Here is a 24,698-nt window from a genome sequence, read left to right as displayed (position 1 = left end):
TGAAGGGTGCAAGGGAATGTTATACGTGTAAGCTTCATTAAAATGACGTTTCCTTTCACTGTTGCACATGCCACACTCAATAAGCATATGAAGGACAGAAAGCTGACCCCCACATCGATGGCACTGTGGCTTGTTTGCGCCTGTTAAAAGGTATGAGTGTGTGGAGTGTGTGTGGCCAATTCTTAATCTGCATAATGCTACCTCTACAAATATGTCATGTCTTTCAGCAGGAGGCTTTTCTATTTTGGGTTTAACGATATGTAGTGTATTCTCTACTTCTCCGTCCCATTGTTGCTGCCAGTGGTCCCGCAGCTTCCTTCTTACAAAAGGTTTCAGATCTTGATATTGGACCTCGTTTATGTCTATGCTGCTCCGAAGGGCGGCAGCTGCAGCAGTACGGTCAGTAGCTCCATTTCCAGGAAGCGCTGGTGGGAGGAGCAATCGCACGCTTGCTGAGGCGGTGGCGCCCTCTCTTGCGTTGAACCGGATTTAAGCAATTTACATGCCCATCTTCCCCAGTTTCGATCAATGCGAGAGCAGTGCAATACCAGCGACTCACCCTGGGGGCTCCTCTGTGATCAACGAGGCCCCGGCATTAGGTAAGTATGCCTTATCTTACTTCGACCGACCACCCAACCCGATCAGGCCTAGCGTCGTGAGCCGGTATGTGCTTGAGTGGGACACAAATTATAACCCGTCTACAAACAGCTTCTTCTTGTGCTTGACGGTTGCTTAAGCGGACAGGGAGCGTTCCACAAATCTTTCAATCATGTTAGTTTATTTTGAACCGGTTTGATCCATTGCCCACTTTCAGTACCCGTTACGATCTAGCGCGAGGCGTTGGAAGATGAGTGTCCCAATTTTTTAGTACCATGACTACATGTGACGACGACAGGAAACGCTGTCAGCCCGAGCCCCTAAGGTGCTTCGCCCCTAAAAGATTATTTCAGCTCCATGCACGCCTCTGGTTCTGTATGGCACGTCACGATCACGTCACGTCACGTCACGTCACTGCAAGTGCAGCCAGTCTTGGGTCTTTATGCTATTATATGAAAACCTTTAAGGTAAGGTACCCTCTTTTAAGGTACCTTTTTTAACCTTTAAGGTACCCTCTTTTGTCTCCGAACACAGCTGAAATAGAATTCACTCAGCTATGCCCACACAAATACAACTGGACATAAACTGCAAAATGACGTACGGCACGAGTACGTCCGATTTCTTCTAAAGTACACTTGAAGGGAAAAATTTAGAGGTCCCACGAGTGGAAGTTTGAGAAAATTTGAAATACCTGTGGAATCCCTGCAAGTGATTCGTTTGTGCGCCAGGTTCTTTACACCCCAAATATACATAAAAAGACTCGCAACCACCGCCACTCCCCTATGGCACTGGGAGGCAAAATGCCCCGAAAACCTGGCGGTTATGATGCGTAAACGTTTTTTCTTGATTGATTTGATTGATTGATTGATTGATTGTAGGGTTTAACGCGCCGACGAAACGCAGGCGATGAGGCGCGCCGTAGTGGAGGGCTCCAGATTAATTTTGACCACCTGGGGATCTTTAATGTGCGCCGAAATCTCGTACACACGGGCGTTCGGGCTTTTCGCCTCCATCAGAAAAGCCGCCGCCGCGGCCGGGAATCGAACCCGCGACCTCGTGCTCAGCAGCGCAACGCCTTGGCTACTGAGCCACCGCGGCGGGTAAACTTTTTTTTTGTCTGTAAATTTTGGCACATACTGCTGACGATGACAGCATTTTTTTTCTTTTGTTTCTCGTAGTGCTGTCCTGACGTCTGCCCAGATTTGCACGTCGCCAGAATAAACTGAACGGGAAATCATGCTGTCCAAGCTGTTTTAGGCGGTCGTTCTGCAGCCACTACTCGGTTCTATCTTACTGCATGAATCAACTGACCAATGGTATCGCAAAGGAGTCATGTATACCTTCTTTGCTTGTTTCTTAAAAATTAGTGACTGAGAGGCGTTAAAACTGGAGTAAGATTAAAAATTATAAACTGGTAACATAGTACGTTATAGTAGAACGTTTTATTCCACAGAATACAGACAGCATGAACAACTTGCGCAAAGCTTTATCTTGGCAATCAAAGTTCAGTATTGGGCGAGATGTCACTGTGTCAACAACGTCTGCATTAATGTATCCAGAGTTATCTATAAGGAAGACTGGAGAAAATATACTTGGGATCGTGTGAGTGCAACAGAATTTTGGAAAGAACGCGAAGACGATGGAATGGAGCGTTGCTTCTAGGAATTACTACACTGAGCAGAAGAATTTTCTCAGATCGCAAACTACCCAAACAAAAATGTATGGTCGTCGCCCCTTTGACCGCGTTCCTTGTGTTTAGGCATTCGCTTCGTCTAAGGATTCCCCCACGTAACTACAAGTTCGTGCTAATGAATTTGCACTAGTCATATCATACATACTCGGTGTATCAAACGATACTAACGATCGCTCACGGCAAGGGTCCTCACGCGAATGATAAATTATATGCGTCTTATCCCGTGAACCACCATTGAGGGATGCAGCCCTTCTCATTTTATTCCTGCACCCCATAGTGATTCCACGCCCTAGTGGGCGAGGCAAAGGGTAATTATACAAGTCCGCAGCTTTTTCGTGCACTTTCGCGCGCTAAGAAGGAGCCATAATAACAGTAGTTTCATCAGACCTTTTCTATTAGGCATCTACATGACATGACAATATGTCGACCCTTCAGGAAAGCTCTTAAAAGTCGGTGAAAAGTGGAGGTAAAAATAACTGTTGTACGATTTTTTGTACATCGCGACGACTTGCGTAAGAAGACGATAAGGAGTACCAGGACAGCGGTGACATTTCGGTATATATGATTATTCGCTATTTGCAACTGTTTTTACAGCTCTCACGGGAGTGCATCTTATTCGGCTGTTGGGAACAAAACACAACAATAACAACTCACCCAACAGGGACCAGGCCCAAGTCCGTGGCAGAGTCCCGGGTGGTATCAGCGACGGCCACGTTGGCGTCCCGGTGTGCCAGAGCGTGGCATGTGGTTTTGCCTATGCCGCTCGCACCGCCGGTCACCACAGCTAGCCGTCCGCTCATAGACGTGGTGCACAGGCTGCCTGCAACTGCACTCATACTGCACTCGTGACTGAGGCAGCAACCACGCGCTATATCTGGCGTGCTTGATATAGCCAAGGTAAATGGCTATCACACAACGCTCTGACGGCGGAGCGCTACAAGGAACCGGTGCATGCTGAAGTTAAGCGCGCTGTCAGACGGGAAGATCAGAGGCGCGCTCTGGGTGAGTGAAAAAAAAAATGGCGGGGTATCTGATTAATTTGCTGCGACCAACGTCCAAATACAATAGCGTTAATTCCGTGGTCAGGTAACACCCCTATTCCTTAATTTGGTTGCGGAAGAATATCCAAAATGGCAAATTGAATTTCAACTTGTCGACCTGTGCGATAGCGCTGAAAGCCTGCACTGCCGTGGGGGTGTTGGTGGTGGCAAAACGTTTATTGAGCCAAAGGGAAGGGGTAGAAGGGTGCGGTTAGCCTCCTAAGTCCAGGAGGCCTCTTGTCCGGGCTGCCTTCAGTGCGCGCCGCACCAGGGCGACCGGGAGCTCCGGTGTGGAGCTGGTCAGCTCGGACTCCCAATGCTCAGGGAAAGGGGAGGGGTGGGGATGTGGGTGTTGGGGGCAGGAGAAGACGAGGTGGTAGGTGTTGAGATGAATGTGACAATGCGGGCAGTCGGGTGGAAAGAGAGAAGGGGAAATGTGGGATAGGATGAAGTGGTTAAAGTAGGTTTCCGTCGTAGTCGGCGGAGGATGTAGGCCTGTTGGGCGGTGAGGGAAGGTTGGGGGAAAGGGTGAGCGGGTATCGCCTTCGGGAGTCAGTGTGGTGATAGAGCTAGGATGGAGTTGAAGGTGGGGTCGAGAAATGTCAGGGCTGCTGGGTCGCGGGGTGGGGGAGTTGCTTGGTCGAGGCGAGGCGAGGGAAGTGCCCGGGTAATGAGTGCGCGGGCTGCGGTGTGGGCCGCCTCATTCCCTGCCAGGCCAGAGTGGCCGGGGGTCCAGAGAATGGAGAGTTCAATGTCTTCAGGGAGGCGCTGAAGGAGGTGAATGGCTGCTGGCGGGGCAAGGCTGGCTTGGTAGAGGCGGCAGGCTTGCTCCGAGTCGGTGATTAAGTCAGGTAGGGTTGGTGGCAGTAGGTCAGGGCAGCGTGGGCGATGGCGAGGGACTCGGCGGTGAGCGTGGGTATGTGGAGGTAGGAGGCCGCGGTGGGGTGGCCTTCCTCGTTGGTGAGGACTGCGATGGTGGTGCTGTTGCGGGTGGAGTACTGGGCTATGTCGGTATAGCGGGTGTTGGGATCCGTGTCGTAGCGTTTTTCGAGGAATCGGACGCGGGCGCTGCGGCGGCCTTGGTTGTAGAAGGCGTGCATATGCTTGGGGACGGGAGGGACGTGGATGCTTTGACGAATGGAGAGGGGTGTTGCGAATCGGACACCTCGTTGCGAGTGCGCCGCCAGGAAACGAAGCCGTGGGACCCCTGATCGAACGACCCTTTTAATGGCGATGACTTGGTCACAATGATGACGATAGTAATGCCCTAGAACCAGGAGCCTCATCTTCTTCCTCTACTATTTGAACATACTCCCGGCCACAAAACAGATGTGAAAAGCATTAAAATCTGGCACAGGGCTCCTGGCGAAAACATAGCACTGCAGTTCCTGGTGAAACGCCAACGTTCAGGCCAGTTAAATTTAGATAGCCTTTTTCTTCCTGCGTTGCTTCCGGTTACTTCGTTTCTTCTGGTGCATCCAGGTTGTAAGCCGCGTTGTTTCCGACGTGTGCAGATGATTATCATGCGCACAGTGTCTTCTGGGGGGACGGTGCCTGTAGGCATTCAAGTATGTCCGTGCTGCTGTGTCATTCATCGAATCAGCTCCCGTCTTGGGTAAATAATGCGGTCGATCTCTGGTCACGCAATCAGCAGTCGTAGGCTTCTGCACATCATATACGCCTGTAACCTGCGAAGCCCGGAGTGTTGCCGGTGACCAAGTCGACTCTTTGAAAGGCGGATCTTTCTTGAGTCCGTCTAGTGCCTTTGCTGCCGCACTTTCTGTGGTGCACTTTGCGACGGATGCAACGTCATGGGTTAGCGTAGCAGTGCTGCTCTGTCGATCACGTGGATGCTGTGCAGAGCCCAGTCTTGATCGATCGTTTAGTGATACCTGGTCACTCATCACGCAAGTCACTCCCGTCGTTCTCTTAAGCGCAGGACTCGGTTTGCTGACAGGGCCTTGCAGCGTCCATCCAAGCGAAGTGTTTATCGCGACTAGTCCTTCCTGTTGCTCGCTTCTAATAATTTCTCCTGCCACTGTTCTCCACAGTTGGTCGGCTCCTCGATGTCTCCGTCCGCACTTCCTTGGGGAACAGTTTGTTCGTCCGCAAGTCGGTAACCTAACTTTCTTAAATCCATAGCAAAAGCACCGCTCATATCCGTATTTGGGACGTTCTGACAAATGGTTGGTACGGTAATTCCCTGTAATCTATGCTCTGCGTCGCCAAACTGGCTGCGCAGTCGAACCTCAACGATTCTTCTTCCCACTTCAGAAGTGATTGACGATGCAAAGGTTTTGACTGCGAGGTTTGTCTCTCCCACGACTTTTAGTTGCAATTTCTCCACGAGGTCTTCCTTAATGTAGGTTCTCTGGCTGCCACCGTCCAAAATGCCTCGTACGTAACTTGCTGCGTTTGGACCGATGATCCATGACCTGAATGTCTGGAGGTAAATGTCTTCGCCCAGCTGGCAGCTAGTGAGGGCAGTAGATGCCAACTTGGTGGCCTGCGTCTTCACCGGGAAATTGTAGGTGGTTTTGCTTCGGACCTTGTTTTGTCTGGCCTTTGTTGCGACCGAGTGGGGGCACCCGATCCGAGCTCCGTGGCCTCCGACATACGAGTGGTAGCGTGTATGATGCGAGCGGCCAGCCGCTGTTGCAGCCATGAAGTCCAGAAGCCGTCGGCTAACGTAACTGTTTACTTCATAGTGAGAGGTGAGTCGAAGCCAAAGAACAATGCCCCGACGGGCGAGGTTACAATACAGTACTGGAGCAGAGCGACAACATCGATTCGCTGCTCTAACAGGAATGGTTTACAACGCTTGGGCAGCTCTATTTATACCCAAAAGCGATAACGGTCAAACGCAACAAGCGGGAACACGCACAACACTCTTTCCAGAGTTCGTAAGCCGTTCATAGCCTCGGGCACGTTGAGTCCGAGAGAGGGGAGAGAGGAGGACTCCGTTGCGATCGACGGGGCCTCTGTGTCCTTGAAGAGCGTGGAGACGAGCCTCGCAGGCAGCCGCTGAAGTTTTGAAATGCGCGAGAGCAAAGCGTCTGGCGCGGCTTGTCGCAACTTGTTCCCGACATGGTTGCGCCTGTTTTCGAAAGAGCACGCAGGGGCTTCGCCGCACAGCCGAGGAGTGATGCGGGACAGTACGGCGGCACTGGCCGATTCGTAACAGCTTCTCCGCCGGGGGTCCGAGATCCCGATGGATAAGGGTCTGCAACCGTTGTCCGGAGGGATGCTGTCAAAGTGAAGTGTTCGGCAGACGCTCGACTCCAGGCCTTGGCTGTACGACACCGTGCTGGAGCTTCACCCTGCGGGTCACTGGACGAGTAGTGGCTCCCCAAGAACGTCGCTGGCTTGGTCAGGCAAGCAACAGAACAACACAGGAAGACACAACCGCATCGCCGGCAAGTGCGAAGACAAATCCACACTGAAGCTCTACCAGGCTTTTAGTTGCGAAAAAGTACGCGAATAACTAACTACTCTAGTTATATTTTTGCCCAGCAGTACTTTAGACAAGTGAACAAACTTGAAAGGTGACATTTCGCGTGATTGGAAATGTCCCACACAAAAAGAAATGTAATCGTAAAGGGCGAAACCTGCTCCAGGAAAAACAATGAAATTGAGAAAGTCAGGCGTCTACAAGCCACTTCTCGCGCTGAGAGCTGCGATTTGAGCTCTCATCATTGCTCCGAGCTTTTCCCTTTTTGTACCGCACTTTAGGTGCACCCGTTCTCTGAACGCTGCTGCGACCGCGTGAAAGGACACCGGTCGTCTTGTTCGACAAAGGTCGAGCGCGTGGAGGAGCGAACGAGATTTTCCAACGTTCAAAGGAGAGGCGCGCACTCCTTTTTGGAGGCGGCGTTCCCTTGGCGCGATGCGAGCTCACGGCTTTGCCCCTTGGCGTGCCCGCACTGAAACCCGCGCCACAAGTACGCGCGGACGTTTTTCCTCTCTCCTCGTTGCTCGCCTTTTTACGAACGCGTTCGGCAAGCAAACGCCGGAACGCGTTTACGTTCTTTCCCTTAGGCTGGTCGGTTCCCGACTTCGGCTCAGCCGTAGACGACACCGGATTCTCAACAAGCTCAGCCGATGTTGGCCTATCATCGGGAGCATCAGCTTGGAGTGACAAGGCCACGAGCCGCTCTTTAGACACCTCGTAACTTCCAACAGACCCTATCTCGTCATCCCTCGCGTTTTCGGCGACAGCCTCAGCACGCGAAGGCCGAAGTGTGTTCCCGTTCTCCTTCCTCACTGCTAGAACTACACTACAACCAGGCTGCTCTGTCTCAAAAGACGTCTCAGCCGCCCTAGACACCTGAATCTCTACGAGCTCAGCTGGCCGTTGCTCGAGGTCAGTTACCTGAGCTGGTGGCAGGACGGAATCGGCTTGCTCAGTGGCGAGATCGTCAGGACTCCCAACTGAACCGTGCAAACCGTTCGCGGCCTCGGCTGCAGGCTTTGCCACAACGTCGGTCTCTTTTTAACTGCCGCCGTCCGAAGAAACAACCTCCGTTTCAGCGGACTCGTGTTGTCTTTCGGTAGCCCCATTGTTTGCGCACTCAGCGAAACCTCGCTATCTCGCGAAATGTTCATGTTCAGACCGGTAGCCATATCCATGTCCTCCCGCGAATTTTAACCGTCCGAACACTCCGCCGAGATCTCCAAAACAAACCGCGACACATTATCGCACTCAGTGGACACGCACTGCCCTCTGCCGCCGCTGCCGACAGTCCGAGCTAATGCGCCGTCGTTATCTCTCTCAGCAACCTTGACGCGCTGCTGGGCTGCAACCGTCGCCTCCGACTCGCGCTCCCGAGCGTCTGCTACTGGCAGCGCTGGCACGGTGCTTTCCCCGACAACGAGGTCTTTTTCGAGCAACAATTCTAACTCGGGCTTCGCTTCTTCCTGCTCGAGTTGAATTTTGTGCTCTAGGTTCTTGTTCTCCCGTTGGAGTCTCTCTCCCTCGAGCTCCCTTCTTTCCTCTTCAAGGCGCTCGAGCTCGAGGTCGTACCATCGCATCTTTGCCTCGTGCTGTCGTTTTCTTTCCTCGCGTTCCTGATCTCGTTTCTGTCTCTCGAACTCCTCACGCTGGCGCTCAGCCTCTGCCTCAGCCTCTGCCTCGGTGGCCTGACGTTTAGCCTCTGCCTCGGCGGCCTGACGTTTCGCGGTCTCCCTGCAATTGATCCGCTCAATGCATTCCGACAGCTCCTCATCGTTAGCACCAACAGCGAGTATAGCCTGTATGAGCTCTGGCTTTCTCAGCGCGTCCGTAACATCCAAGCGCAACTCTTTTGCAAGCTCCAACAACTGCGGTTTTTTCAACGCCTTCAAATTCATGGCCGGTCTAGAGTACTGCTTTCCCACTGCTCCCAAAAATGTTTTGCGCGATTAACCCACGCGACAAAACACACGCCCTACCAGCTATCCTCAGAAGCCTGGTAAAACTCAGTGAAGAAAAGTCCCGCACTCACCCTTGACCGCCGTGAATTCTGCGAAGTCCGAAGCCGCCTCGATGTCCGCGGTGTTGGGTCTCGCACCGCTGGCTTCAGGTGTTACGAAGTTGCCATCCGACCGCTGCCAACCAGTTGTTGCGACCGCGAAGGCCGACTGCAGTCGTGAAGGAGTCCAGAAGCCGTAGGCTAACGTAACTGTTTACTTCATAGCGAGAGGTGAGCCGAAGCCAAAGAACAATGCCCCGACGGGCGAGGTTACAATACAGGACTCGAGCAGAGCGACAACATCGATTCGCTGCTCTAACAGGAATGGTTTACAACGCTTGGGTAGCTCTATTTATACCCAAAAAGCGATAACGGTCAAACGCAACAAGCGGGAACACCACGGAACACGCACAACACTCTTTCCAGAGTTCGTAAGCCGTTCATAGCCTCGGGCACGTTGAGTCCGAGAGAGGGGAGAGAGGAGGACTCCGTTGCGATCGACGGGGCCTCTGTGTCCTTGAAGAGCGTGGAGACGAGCCTCGCAGGCAGCCGCCGAAGTTTTGAAATGCGCGAGAGCAAAGCGTCTGGCGCGGCTTGTCGCAACTTGTTGCCGACATGGTTGCGCCTGTTTTCGAAGGAGCACGCAGGGGCTTCGCCGCACAGCCGAGGAGTGATGCGGGACAGTACGGCGGCGCTGGCCGATTCGTAACACCTTGTAGCCAGGGTCGCACATGACGGTGGCGTGCCTTCCCTTGCATATACTGCACGATAAATTTCGCCGGCACTCCTTTGATCGATGGCCCACCATCGTGCATCTATAGCATCGCATCAGCTTTGCAAGACGCTTCTTTTTGTCTTTGATGCTCAAAGAAGCGTAGCATGCTTCAGTAGTGTGCTTCGCCGATTCGCAAAAAAAGCACTCGTTTCGTTTGGGCATCGAAGCATGCAAGGCGTGAAGAACCGACGTTGACGTTGATTGCCCGTTACGTTGAGAGGGGTCACTCGATTCGGTAGGAGTCGCCACTGGAGCACATTGCTCTCTTGCCTCGAGTTCGATTTGCGTGTACCGCAAGAGTCGCTCCAATTGCCGGCAAGCCGTTTCGTTTTCGTCCCCAGACGAAGATGATGTCATGCCCGTTGATATCTTTTTGAGGCGGACGTGCCTGTGAAACGCCACGACGATCTCTTCCGGCAGCACTTCGAGCAAAATGTTGTACAGCATCGCGGCGAAGCTGCTCGTTGGAACGTCCAGAAGGTTGAGGCAGCGGACGTTCAGCTGGACGCAGTCGTAAAGTCTGCGCAGCTCCCTCTCCTCCGAGAGAGACGTCACGTGCTGCAGCTCGCGGAGGTTTCTAAAATGCCGCTGTACGATCCGGCGTTTGTCCCCGAACCTGTCCTGGAGCTGCTGGATGGCACTCTCATAGAACGCCTCCGTTGTTGGCAGTCCAGCGATGGCAGCTGCTGCGTCACCTTCCAGGTAGTTTCGGAGGTAGTGAAACTTCTCGGTGGTGGTTAAAGCCTGGTAGGTATGGACTGCGCCGTTGAATTGCTCCCAAAACGACGTCCACTGACACACGTCCCCATAAAAAGGCTTGATGGTAAGCGTTGGGAGACGAGGTCCAGTGATCTGGGATGGAACTGTCGTTGGGGCATGGGGCGTGTTAATCGCAGCCGAGGAGGCAGGTTGCGCCGTGCCGCTGACGCTGAGCTCCTCGAGCCGGTACGCAAGCCGAGTCAGAGCCTCGAGCGTCTTGTCGTTGTAATGGGCCGCCGACTCGTACTCCCTTTCCAGCTCCTCGACAGGAACCACGCCCTCGACCTGGGCGTCGATCTTGCTAAGCTCCTCGCGGCTAGCCATGAGCTTGTCCAGCACCTTTCGGAGCGCGAGCCGGTCAGAGCAGCCGCTCTCGATGAGCGCTTTCGCCTCGGTCGAAACTTTTGTCGCTTGGGCTCGCCTTGCAGCGCGTTTCGCCTTCAGCCGGTCCATCGTTAAGCGAAAAAGTCCGGCTTACTCGCTTGGTAGGCAGCCCGGTCCGCGCGTTGTCTCCCTGGGTGCGGCTCCGAGAAGGACTAGGTTGCTTGGGCGACCGCTTCTAGAAGAAACTCGTCGTCGCCGTCGCTCGTTGCCCACGTCGGTGGGAGCCGCTCGTTTTCCCTTGGGATTCGGCACCAATGTTGCGGATCGGGCACCTCGTTGCGGGTGCGCCGCCAGGAAACGAAGCCGTGGGACCCCTGATCGAACGACCCTTTTAATGGCGATGACTTGGTCACAATGATGACGATAGTAATGCCCTAGAGCCAGGAGCCTCATCTTCTTCCTCTACTATTTGCAACAAGGGGAATACGTTGGGGCGCGTGTGGGGTGGCAGGGGCCGTGCATCCGATGACCCGAAGTACCCGTCGACCAGCCGGTGTGAGGGACAGTAGGTGCAGGTGGAAAGTGCGTAGGGCTTCCAAGATTTCTGTGAGGGTGTTGTAGAGCCCAAGCTGGGGGAGGCGTGTGTTGGAGGTGTAGGTAGGGAGGCCTAAGGCTGCTTTGTAGCGTCCAGTTTGTAAGCTTCCTGTATCTTGAGGTGGACGAAAGGGCAGCTGTATGTGAGGCGACTGATGAGGAGGGCTTGAACCGTGAACGAGTTTGCAGGTGTCAGATTCTTTGAGGCCATAGGTGGAGCCGCGCATGCGCCGAATGAGGTGTGTAAGTTGAGTGATTGTTTTGTGGAGCTGTGGGAGAAGAATGGCGCCGGAGCCGTCGTAGTCAAAAGGAACTCCGAGCACCCGGAGGGTGGTGACTTGGGGAATGGGAGTGCCGTGGATGGTCACTTGTGGATGCGGGGTGGGTTGGGGGGGGGGGGGGGGGAGGGGTGCGGCCGCGGGTGCGGGCTCGGAGAACGGGGAGGGTTGACTTGTTTGGTTCGACCGTTAGGCATCTGGGGATGAGGTAGGCGACGGTGGTGTCGATGGCTTGCTGGAGGGCGTCTCGTTGCGCGCCGCTGGAGCCGCTGGTAGTCCATATAGTGAGGTCATCGGCATAAAACGCATGGTGGATTCCGGGTATGGCATTCAGGAGACTGGGGAGCTGGAGGAGGGCGATTTTGTCACTGGACAAAAAAAGAAAGGGGGGGGGGGGGGGGTTTATGATTATAGGCCTTCAAACAGCAGCGTAAACGCTACCCCAGTGCGAAGGTTAGAAAGCGTTTTTTTTTTTTTCATTATTTGGTGCTTCGTCGTCAACAGCCTACTCATGCGCTTATTTCGTGCGTATTAGACGAAAATAATAAACATAGCACAATGGTCGGTGTCATTTCCGATTAAAGCTGATGACGTACCAAGATGCGACAATGAAGGCAGCGCATGTGAAAGCACGAAACTTGAAGGAAACATTTATTTCCACCTATTATAAGCAGCATAATCGAACAGAAACCCTACGACGTCTCGTCGAACTAAATATCACTTTCCTTTCTCGCGCGCTCTCTCAGTTTCGAAGTACTCGTACTAGATGGCACCACGTGTTCAGAAAGGCAGCGCGTCCACGGGCAGCGATGTGCGCGAAGAAAAGGCGGTCTCCAACAGACCGCTTCGAGATAATTTTTTTAACAGTGGAGCTGTTTTAGTTTTGAGTGCCGCCGTATAGCGTTACCAGAAAGCAATACCAAAAAAAAAATTGGTGCAGCTTGGCCAGGCTGCAAAGCTGGCGGCCCCTCTCCCTTCGTCGGAGACCCGGCTGTTGCACCTCACATGGATTTCCGACCTTGCCGCTGTAAGTTCTTTATGACTGGCAGGCCCGGATCGTTCTGTCCGCAGGCTTTCACATCTCTCCCAAAGTGGACCGCGTTAGCAGGCGCTAGAACCCGCGGTAACTGGCTCCGCGAACTCGGCGTCTGTTGCGCGAACTCGGCATCTGTGATGCCCACTTCAGGGCCGAACGCATGTGTACTGGCGAGAAGAACAGGACGCAAGAGATCACGCCACGAACGCTTGGCAGAGTGTTCTTAAATGTCGAGATGGCGGACGCCGGGCGCTCCTCACGAGGCGCACGCGCACGTGCGCTCGATATTTTTCTTGGTATTTTTTTTTTGTGTGTGGTAGCGCTTGACAGCGGAACTGGCAGCTTTAATAGCTCTGTTGTTAAAAACAACGAGCGCATGTGAGCGTGCAACTCTTGAGGAGCGCCCGGCGCAGGCGAAGCTTGCGATTGGACTTGTGCCACGTGAGGAGCTTGCAAAAACACCAAGAAAAATTCCTCACGCGTTTGTGGCGTGATCTCTCGCGTGCTGTTCTTCTCGCCAGTTCACGTGCGTTCGCGCCTGAAGTGGGGAGCACAGATGCCGAGTTCGCGCTACAGACGCCGAGTTCGCGAAGCCGGTTCCCGCGGGTTCTAGCGCGTTCTAACGCGGTCCCCCTTTGAAAGAGATGTGAAAGTCTGCGGACAAAACGATCCGGACCAGCCAGTCATTGGGAACTTTCAGAGGCAAGTGCGGAAATCCATGTCAGGTGCAACAGGCGGGTCTCCGACAGAGCGAGAGAGGCCACCAGCCCTGCTGTTTCTCCAGCCTTGCACCCCTAATGCAAGCTGCGCAAAGTTTTTCCTTGGCATAGTGATTATTGTGTATATGAGAAAAACGAGAGAGTATAAATATGGCATAATTTTTGCACCCAAAACTCCCTTTTTGGATGCAGCTGCATCCTTTCGTTTTTGCAAACACTTGAAAACTTTCATTTCTAGATGAATAAGAACAGGAACTATTTCCTCTACGCCTTCTTTACAGGAAATACAGGAAACACAATTAGCGAAGTAAAGCCACTTCATCGCTATAATGGTATAAATTTGCATCATTGGCAAAAAAAAATGAGAACTTGAAAAAACTAAAAAAATATCCGACGTCTCTTGGTACTCATAGCCATTGTTGGCTGTAAAGAACTCACACTCTAGACACGAGGTATAAGAATGCGAGGCATTAGTAGACAATTCTCTGAATTTCTGTAGATTTGTTTTCTCGTTTCATATTGTAAGAACCAACCGAATCTGCAAGCCCTAATTAAAAGAACTCAGGTACCCTCGATTAGGTGCTCACATTTTCCCTCAAATGTGCTTGAAGTCTCCTTGGTTGATTGTAGGGTTTAATGCTCCGACGCAACGCAGGCGATGAGGCACGCCGTAGTGGAGGGCTCCGGATTAATTTTGACCACCTGGGGATCTTTATCGTGCGCCGAAATCTCGTGCACACGGGCGTTTTTGCTTTTCGCCTCCATCAGAAAAGCGGCCGCCGCGGCCACGAATCGAACCCGCGTTTGAGGTTTCCTTTGTTGCGCTGAATAATGGGGACATGTACGACCCATGCCGCAGGTCTAGTTGTCTGGAACTGTCCTGCCTATTTATACTTCATGGTATCCTTCCACTATGGCCTGGCGGCTAAATCGAGTGACAGGCAAACAGACGGTCAGACATAGAGACAAAAATTTGGCGTTTATGTAGCCCAGGAATGACTACCGTCTTTCAAATGATGGGCCGCAGCCATAACTTTTCGAAACAGCACTGGTGCCCCCAAGCCTGGAATGCATTTACATTTTGAAAAAAAAAAAAAAAAAAAGCTGTGGTTGATTCTTCTGTCATAGGAATCGATAAAACACGAAAGTGAAATGTGCAGCGAAATCTGCAGCTGAGCATGATTTGCGGGAAGGTGGCTCTCTTGTGGGTGTGCTTGGCGAGCGACGTCCTGCTGGCTTGTCGCTTCGGCAAAGGTGTACTGGCATCATTTCCGTGACGGATATGACGTCAGTTAAATCTTGGGGTATCACGGCATAAAACACTTTCGTGTTAAAATATAAAACCCGAAAACGAACAACCCGCAGTATAGCGTACTCTTTATCAATAAAGGTTGCTTCCCCGCAAGAAGGCTCTGTGTGCAGGGGTGCACCCTTTACAGGCGGCTTGATTCGTTGTGCTGGCGTCACTAGCGTCACCGGCGGCAGGTGGGATATGACGTAAATGAAATCTTCGTGAATCCCGGAATAAAACACTTTCGTGTTAAAAATTCCTCGGAGCACTTGTGCCTGCTTAAGTTCTGTAAAGGCGAAAGCCTCATGTACTTACTGCCCTGGTTATACCCTGCTAGCCCGACGACTGAATTCAAGGTCTTACATATAAATTCACGAACGTCAGAAACATCACCACTAGTTCAGGACAAGTAAAAGACAAGTCTCTAGAAACTAGTTCTTACACCGTGCTCTAGAATTAGCGCTGCCCAAAGTGTCTCGTTAAGTTCACCTTCCTTATAGTATGCGAATGCTGTGAAAAGATGTCGAGGGTTGCAATGAGTGCGGATAAGGTTCAAAAACCTGCGCTCAGTAGGTGCTGCTCACAGCAACCTTCCCTTCCTCTCGATCGGATGTCAGACGATATCTAATATCCGAGATCCGACATCTGTTAGACATCCGGGATGTCTAACAGATTTTCTTATATATAAACACAGCCACTGTATTCTTCAGAAAAGAGTGATATCGTTCGGGAAGGTTACTCGTAATGCAGTTAAAGATATAAGATTTCATAAAATTTTGAGTGGTGTGAAAAAACAGGTTTTTTCATGTTCCTTTTAGAAAAGTAAGAAATATTGGAAAAAGTTGATTCTGCACAGATCTATAAAATACTCGGCATACTCCTCAAGGGGAACGTTTTAAATGTCTCATCAAACGCGAAAAGTGAACGTGGTTGCTGGTGACTACACGAATGAAACCAAATTACGGCCGCTGTAAAAAATAAATAAAATAAACGTAAAAACTCATTTAATTTCGAATTGGATTTGAACCCTGGTCGCAAGAGCCGCAGCCAAGTATGGTAACCGCAGCCCTAGCCGCGTACCGTGCAAGTATACAACAAGAATTATCTGGGTGCCTGCCGCATACAGATGACCGGAGCGGCATCCCAATCACGATGCTGCAGTGAAGAAGTTTTCCATAATCACTGGTCTTCGCCTTCAAATCACTAAAATCACTAAAAAGACTTAAGTGCTGGATAATTCGTTCCATTAACACCCAAAGAATATAATTGTTACATTCTGCACCACAAAAGTCCCAGCAAAGCTTCCGCTCTCAAAATCTGCGCGTGAGTTTACCCCGAGCATTGACTTCAGAAAGCGTTTTTCTCGCTGCGGATTGGTCGCATCACGACAAAGTTGCGCGGAGAAGCTCTGTTTTTTTTTTTTTTTTCAATATTATCCTGAGTGAGAAAAAAACTTTTTTTTTCGCCGCTCCCATCTCTAAATGCAATACGGCAACCTAAGAGCATTTCAGTGAGCTTTTTTCTTTATATGATGAAGCTTACCTGAAGGTTGACTTGGATAACTTTGTCGAAAGCTTCATCGGTAGCGGTAACAATGGGGGACATAGACACTATACCGGCGCTGTAAACCACGATGCTGATAGGCACTGATTCGGTCTCCTTAATATTGGCGAAAAGATGCTCCACCGACGCTGTGTATCCGACGTCCAACAGCATAGATGTGTGGCATGATGGTCCTGAAAATGGAAAATTCATTTTTGTGTGTGTGTGTGTGTGTGTGTCGTTCAACTTTCTTGCCGTTATTTTTGAAGATGCTGCATCGCTGTATTAGTGTAGATGACCGAAAAGATGTTTCCTGTTGTGTCAGTAAGGGGCTGTTCGTAATCAAACGTGACGAGATGATGGTATAGGAATCATTGCAACGAGCTGAACATGTGTTGACTCAGATGGTAAACTTTCTCCAAACGAAATGTATTTGACGAGAATTTAAGAATATACGAGCAAGATTCCAGTGCAGGGACACGCTCTTAGGGGTGTAACAAAACGAAATAACTGCATTGATGAAATTATGGCTGACATCTTAAATTAAGTGCAGGCAGTTCGACCAGGCTCAGCCGCGGCGTATTTTAAAGACGAAAGTCTTTCTTGGCTACCCAAACCCATAAATTTTGGTCTGTCTGTCTGTCTGTCTGTCTGTCTGTCTCTGTATGTATGTATGTATGTATGTATGTATGTATGTATGTATGTATGTATGTGTGTGTGTGTGTGTGTGTGTGTGTGTGTGTGTGTGTGTGTGTGTGTGTGTGTATGTTCCCCGCATGTATGTATGTATGTATGTATGTAAGTGCCGTTCCCCGCCCGCCGGGCCTCAAGTTTCAGAAACATGCGTGGCAGCGGACCGACCCGTTGTCCGTGACTGTGCCCCCGCCATAGGCCTCCACTCCCTCTGGAAAGCTAGGGTAGAATTTTGGTTTGGGCGAGTTGGTACATCGCGAAGTGTCGAAACGCAGCACAATACGAGAAACAGAAGACGACACTGTGTGTGTCGTCTTCTGTCCCTCGTATTGTGCTGCGCATCGACACTTCGCTTTAGGGTAGATGCCGTGGAGCGCGCCCTCCACACAGAGCCCGCACGGCGGTATTTTCTGCGGAAAGTATCGGATGGGTGGTTATCACGCTGCGAACCCCAGGCTCCGACCTGGATTTGCGAAGAGCGCTCGTCCAAGGCAGTCATGCGCTGATGCGATATAGATCAAATGTAGAGAGGCGCAGACCCGGAAACCATGCAAAATGTCGAGAGCTTAGCAGGTCGGCGCACCATGGCATTATTATATCAATCCCTCCTTTGGTTGTATACAGAAGAGGTCGGTGCAGGCTGACGAGTCTTATAAAATTTCTATCGTAATGCCAGCTTTTAGGGGCAAAGCTCCTTAGGGGTTGGGGTTGTTGGCGTCTCCTGTCGTCGTCGCCGTAGTCGTCATCTCATGTAATCACGGCACTAAAACACCGGGAAACTCGTTTACGCCTTGCGCTAGAACGTAACATTTTATGAAAGAAACACCGGGACACCCGTTTACAGAGAGTTTCGTGCATCAAAGACAAGAGACTTTTACAGCAAAGCTGTGTACCTGTATACCCCCCAACGGTTTCATCTCCGCGGGGAAAAACGCCAAGGCGCCAAAAATACACTTATACACTGCATGCTTTGCCCCTCCCCAGTTTTCATGTTAGTGAAGATTGCCAGGGATTTTTTTGTTATTGTTGTTATTGCCCTTCTGTCTTTTGTTTTGCGTTTTTCAAACGATCAACAGAGACAATCTAAGCTCCACGGAATAATGCCTACTCTGTAGTGCCCTTTATTTATGTTCATTGCTATCTCACTAAAAATAAAATGCAACAGATCATGTCTGTTACACTACTACAGTTAAACGTGGATGTAACGGACCTCTATGTAACGAATTCCTGGATTTAACAAAGTTTTTCATTTCCCCGTTTCCACCTCCATTGAAGCCCATGTGTTTGCGACCTCTATGTAACGAAGGAGTTGCGACAGGTTACCTTTGATGTAACGAATTGGCTACGCTGATTAGTCAGTGTTTCTTGCACTTTTTCTGAAAAATCGGCTGGCGAAATGCACTAATTCAGCGAATTTCTCCCGCACCGCAATCTCCCGTGCGTTTCCACGTGTGAGCGCGGTGCCGGTTAGGTGCTTGGCCTGCCTGTCAGCGTGTAGTCACGCGTCTCCACTGATATGTGTAGTGTTTGTTGGTCGGTGATCAGTTCTGTTGCCAGAAAACTAAAAGTTTCGTCTTTTCAATACAAGGTCACAATTTTAATTTCCATCTCCGCCGGCGAGAATGACGAACGTCACCGCCCGGTACAGTGTCACTATCATCTCCTCAACTATTTTGAGTGCGGAAAAGAGCATAAAGTTCGCGAAAAGGCGTCCTTTACGCATAAGTTTGCTTCTTGATACGCGTTAAGGCGCCGAAAAGTATAAAAAGCAGAAGTGATGCTTAAGTTACGTTTGTGAATACAGAGCCGTGTAGTAGCAGCAGGCGCATATAACGCAGTTTTTCAGTGTGAAATATATCCTTGAACAATTAAGGGCGAGTTCAGCATCACTGATGTCTAGCATATTGGTTTCGTTGCTGCATATTGGCTTCGTTTCGTTTCACGCGAGCTTTAACTCGAAACCTGCATGTAAAAAAAACATGACTGTAAGGAAAGAATGCAAATTTTTGTCAACTTCGATATATCCAGGTTTAACTGTATATCATCTCCGACCTTCTACATAACTTGTATATGTATACAAGCTATGATACAAGTTACCGATAAAAAACTGAAATAGTCAACCGGTTAGGTTCTTGGCTTCTGTTTAGAAAGTCGGTGGTAGGAATCTAGGCAGAACCTCCTGAATTTTTTCGCGACAAAGGTTTGCATGGCTTCTTGTTTTACCGGGATGCGTGTCGGCTGCATGTCTTTCAATCCACAAGAAAACTTCGACTCAAACCTCAGTAGCAAGGCAGCGGGGATGTTTGCTTCACGCCTTGAATTTATGAGGCTGTCGGTACACAACTTTAAGGTGTAAACGACCAACGTCCGTTGTTTTAGATGCGACGGCATCTCATTCACTCGCCTTGTCCCTCCATACGGCGTTGTTGTCCGTCCACACCCCTCCCCCATTCTCCTCGCCGCGCGGGCTGCGCTCTCCGCCGCTCACCCCCTCTCCTCTCCGATAGCGAACGCTCTCTCGAGAGGGGCATTGGACTGGATTCGATTGGATTGGCTTGGCCTGGCTTGGCTTGGCTTGGCTTGGATTGAATTGGATTTGGATTGGATTAAAGTGGATTGTGTTGGATTGTGTCGCGTCATAGCCGCGCCACGTTGCGTCATAGCCGCGGCAGGGGGTTCACGGCACGTTTCACGCGATGGGAGAATCAACCTAACGGAAACAACAACGGAACCCCCTATGCGTCGCATCTACACAGGGGTTCCCGCGAGGGAAGGTGGGAGTAATTTTTTTTTGTCATGTTTACGCTGATCACTTGAAATGCATTTCGTGGCACTTAAAATGTGACCCGCAAGCATTCTTAGCAATGAATAAAGAAGTGCAAATTTGTTTTGTCCTAATGGAAAATAGGGTACTGATAACTGCACTGAAACAATCGAAAATCACCTGCAGGCGTAACAACCCACCTGGCAGTGACCAGGCCACTTCTGTCGCGCCATCCAGGTTGATGTCAGCGACCACTACTTTGGCGCCCAGAGCACTGGTCGGCGACTCTGGCTAGTTTCGGTTTCAAAATTGGGGCGATCCTAGCGGCAGGGTGCTGCGGCGTGGCCCTTCCCTTTCCCTCATCGTTTCTTTCTTTCCACACCACGCATGCTTCCGCGCCTCCTCACGCATGCGCAACAGCTCACCGGCGCCAATATTTTTTTTTTCTTTCTCTGGGCGCGCACGGCGGGCCAGTTAGGTGCGTGCGTAAGCGAGCCGGCGTGCGAAGAGCTGCGCGGGTTGAATAAACGCCTGCAGGGGCTGAAAGTTTCGCTGCATTATAAAATATATACGAATGTATTCTAAATATGGGGCCGCGGGGGAAGGAGCGTCACCAGTCCTGCGCAGCTCTGTGGTGCAGCAACACAGGGCGAAACAGTTCGGCCAAGTTTCTCGTCTTCTCCAAAAATGACAGGTAAGCAAATTAGCTTTGTACAAGTTATAGTGATTAGAAGCCGACCGATTGCAGTCTTCTATTTTCAGTTCGCACATGTAACGTGAAGTTAATGAGACATGTCAGTCGTCTCGGAGTGGAAACTAATGTGCAAATATATCCCAGCCTTGCAGGTACACAAAGTTTTAATATAAGTAAACGCGCATTCGGCGCACAAAGTCTTGCTCGTAAGGTGAATTTGAGGCGGCATTGCCGTTTTGCGATTGCCTTAGTAACTGCTTGAACCTCAATTCAGGATTCTTATCGATGTATTTTTTGTTGTTGTTTCGTGCAGTGGGTTTGAGTCTTGAGTGGGGCCCCAAGTCGAGGATGGTTCGAGACTTCATTGGACGTTTCCTGTGGTGAATCACCTCAACCCCTCAAAAGTTATCACGCTGCACCTGCTCACAAAGAAGGCAAGCTCAACTGTACGCGCTTCTTGTCATTGACTGCGTACCTATTACCACGGCGATTGTTGGCGCGGGGGGGCGTGCCCTAAGCAATTTTTCCGGTGCCATCTTGCTCCAAAACGGATATTTGCGGCAAAACTGCTGCCAAACGTTGCTTCAGTGCTCCGAAAAATCTGACGTAAACCCGCGGTGTTCAATGCCAGTCAATTTGCACAGGGAGCAGTGGAATGCCAAGCCGAAATACATGCGTTGTCTGCAGCTGCCATTGCAAGGTTTCGCTCACAAAAAAAAAGTGTAGCATTGCCGGCTTTGCTGTTCAATCTAACCTGCGCGCACGCGCCATGTCATCTTATTGCGAGTGGCTTTGCTGTTCCATAGTTCTAAAGTTAGAATCGATATCGGACAGGATGAGATAAGAGGCGCTGCCCAGACACGAACTAGGGAGTAGCGTGTGACAACCTAGCCGATATCTGAAGTAATGAGCTCGGTATATGCGGCTTACAATACAGGAAAACTTTTTTTTCTGCGCGTCCCCCTCCCCCCCTCACAATCAGACTGTTCACGCGCCATTAAAAGAAAAGACGGGTGCGCTCGATTTGTGTTGCGATTGTGTTCTGTATTATACGACGTGGTTGCGCATTATTTTTGTACGCAGATATAATCTAGCAATGAGTGGTCAATAGTGCGGTTATTGTGTTGCAACAGTTTTTTCTCGCTGCATTTTGTTGGTGTGAACAAGATTTCTCGGAAGTGTATGGTCGGGTCAACGCTTCCTTTCAGAGTTTGCGTTAACTGGCCCAAAAGGCAGGCGTTGAAGCATACCTGTGCGTGCTTTCTTTTAAATTATAGGTTCCCGTTTACTGTGTCTCTGAACTGAAAGGAATTTTTTGAATGTCTAAACATTCCCGTCTCGAGGCGAGCCCAAGAAATAAGTATCAATTGAATGGAACTTTCAAGTTCTTTCCTTCCCCCGTCGAGGTGTGTGCGAAAAAAATATGTATAGTGATTAGAACTTTCGAAGTGATTCTTGCGTAATCAATTATTGTGTACCTAAATGTGCATCTTGCACGTTTTTTTTCTATTCTGCAATGTTGCATATCTAAATTTGCATGTCATATTTTTGCTTAAAGTCCAACAGAGTGTACATAAAATGTATGTGCATTATATTTTGTGTAGTGCATGTGTTTTCATGACTTCGAATCAAAGATGTCTTCATATGAATTTTGAATAAAAGAAAAGCGAAAAGAATGTTTGTGTAACGCTCCCATTATTATCGCCACAAAGACAACAATTCGACACCAGAAAACATACTATTACCAACATGTTTTCTTTGTTCAATTGTTAAACACGTTACAGCACACACATACCAAACGACGGCGGCGGCCATTCCGAGGCATCGCCGCCGCTCGTCCAACTTTCGCGCCTGGTGCCATTGCCGAGCGGCCCATGAGCAGCGACCGGTGGCAGGCGCAGAAGTTGGGCGAGCGTCGGCACGGCCGGACTTGAGGAGCGGCGAACGCGTGCGCGCCCGCCGCGCCTCCAGCCCGGCCGTGGCGTCGGTTGCTGCGGCCGGCGCGCGGCGGCCCGGACCGGCTGCCGCACAAAAAAATGACGTCATCAGCGTCCGCGACGTCACCAACCTCCTTTCCCCCTCGCCACTCGTTGCCATGACGATAAATGCAACGTTTTTCAGACGCCACGTACCACTAGGGGAGGATTTGGCGCTGTTGGCGCGAATTACGCGGGACCACGGTGGATGCGAGAGAGGCCGCCCCGTGCCCAGAGCGGCCAGGGCGTGGCAGGTGGCCTTGCCGATACCGCTCGCACCGCCCGTCACCACAGCTAAACGACCGCTCAGAGACATGATGCACGAAACTGCTTGCTCGTACGCCGTTCTAGCCAGCCTTCGCAAACTAAGCTGGATCCAGGCGCGCAGCCAGGCGTGCCTAAAATAGTGGCATGGAACCTTACTATCGAACAACACCTCGTCAGCGGTGGCCTGACGCGCCCGATAAGTCTTACGCTGCGCCTAGTACCACGTGCTATCAGAAGACGCTGAAGGTGCGGACTTGATATGCGCACTTGATAAGTTCAAGGAATTTGAACCTATGCACGTGATCGGACAACAAACAAGCTACAGATATTCTGATAATTGTTGCCCCGCTCTTGCGCCGCCTGTTCGGTTTACCAACCTTATGTCCCCGTGTCGATGAAGGAGCACGAATGTCCGGACACGTTTTAGGTGCGGAGTACCTTAGTACCGCACAAAGTCCGTCCGCGTCCATCCATGCGCACGCCACTATCCAGCGAAAATCAAGCGAAATTCAATTTGAGCCGTGAGTTGCAGTTTCGTTTGGGGAATAATCAAGGTTCAACTCACGGTTCGAATCGAATGACGGTCGGGGCGCAAATCGGATGTCACTTGGGGCGCAACTTGGATGTCATTTCGAGTCCCCGTACTCCGCACCCTCGCCATCATCCACGAAGTGGAGATGCTGCCGCTTGTTTTCTGCCTTTTGTCCGGGCTTTGTTTTCTGCTTTTTTAAACAAATTAATTTCTTGAGGGCGTTGGATCAGGCATTCCTTTGTGAATTTATAAGTTTACTTTTGTTTGTTTTCGGTGAATTACGTGAGGCTGCTAGATTACATATGCCTTTGGATAAGACACTTTTGCGATTTCATTATTTCATTTCGTATTGAGGAGCTATCGAGCGTCCCTGAACCCGCCGCGGTGGCTCAATGGAGGCGTTGCGCTGCTGAGCACGAGTCGCGGGTTCGTTTCCCGGCCGCGGCGGCCGCGGCGGCCGCTTCTCTGATGGAGGCGAAAAGCAAAAACGCCCGTGTGTACGAGATTTCAGCGCACGTTAAAGATCCCCAGGTTGTCAAAATTAATCCGGAGCCCTCCACTACGGCGCGCCTCATCGCCTGCGTTGCGTCGGCGCGTTAAACCCTACAATCAATCAATCAATCGAGCGTCCCTGCATCAGCAACTTTCTAAAATTTGTAAATACTTCGGACCTAGTCAGGTACTGTGTACCTTTTCGACCCCTATAGCCTTGTTTTTTTCTGAGATGGAAAAACTGAAATAAAGACTATATACCAACTAACTAAATGAACCAACCCGCCCATGCACGCCCCTTGCGGCGAGCGGCCAAAGGCTTGCCCTGCCTGCGCGCAAGAATCAACTCAAGCCGCGACAGGTGTCTTGTCTCCGCTCGCGAGAATAAAACTCATGGCGAAAACGAAGTTACGCATGCAAGAAACTGGATGCCAGGGTGGTGAAGACTGCGTTAAGGATTGTCATTCGCACTGGAAGTAAAACTGGTGATCAAATAACTGCCGCGATTCTAAGCCTGAAGCTCCCTGCATCTGAGCAACCTAAGTCAGCTGCGACCCGCTGGGGAAACTTTTAAAGGGACCCTCAAGTGAATTTGTCAAGCGCCCGCTTTTGCTTGCACTGCGTAGACTGGCTCAAATGAACACACTTTTCACCGTTTATCCGGGCGATAGGGCGATATTTATTTTATAAAGCCCGAAAGAAGAAAAACAACCATGCGCGTATTGCGGCGGCTGCACCAACAAACCGCAGTGACGTCGGGTGAAGGTGCACCCTGATTGGACGATGTCCAAGATTAGCATTCAGACAAGTTTCGTTTTCGGTTCTGTGAAACAACGTGCTTGACATCCGACGTTATCGTTGGACTGGCATTCTCGATATCTCAGTAATCACCATACCGCGCTTCTGTCATGTTGTCGGCTGTAAAATGCCTCAGGTGATCCTCCCAGGACGGCTTGGAATCGTAGCAATCAATAGCCGAGGCGTACGCCGTGGATGAACGCCCTCCGGGTCACCGCAAACGCTGAAATGCCATGCGGCTTTCCCCCCATATTTGGAGCTCGCCTCACTCATGCCTGTATCGTAAAAAGCGTGTTCGCGCCAGGCCAAGGGTCTGCTGATTCCGGCCTGTGCCCACTGCTAGCAAGGTGGCAACAGCACGTCAGCGAGAACTCGCTAGCGTGT

The 24,698-nt window shown here is 50.8% G+C and overlaps 1 pseudogene; it reads right to left on the bottom strand.

Moving 5' to 3' along the window:
- LOC144170337 ((3R)-3-hydroxyacyl-CoA dehydrogenase-like) overlaps positions 1 to 22,698 on the bottom strand; it is a 43,156-nt pseudogene extending 20,458 nt beyond the window's left edge.
- Positions 22,699 to 24,698: the final 2,000 nt, after the last annotated feature.

Source organism: Haemaphysalis longicornis, unplaced genomic scaffold (genome assembly GCF_048455015.1).
Source record: "Haemaphysalis longicornis isolate Haplotype H1 unplaced genomic scaffold, Haemaphysalis longicornis Haplotype H1 scaffold_2, whole genome shotgun sequence".
Taxonomy (NCBI): domain Eukaryota; kingdom Metazoa; phylum Arthropoda; class Arachnida; order Ixodida; family Ixodidae; genus Haemaphysalis; species Haemaphysalis longicornis.
This window is presented reverse-complemented; position numbering and strand designations above follow the sequence as displayed.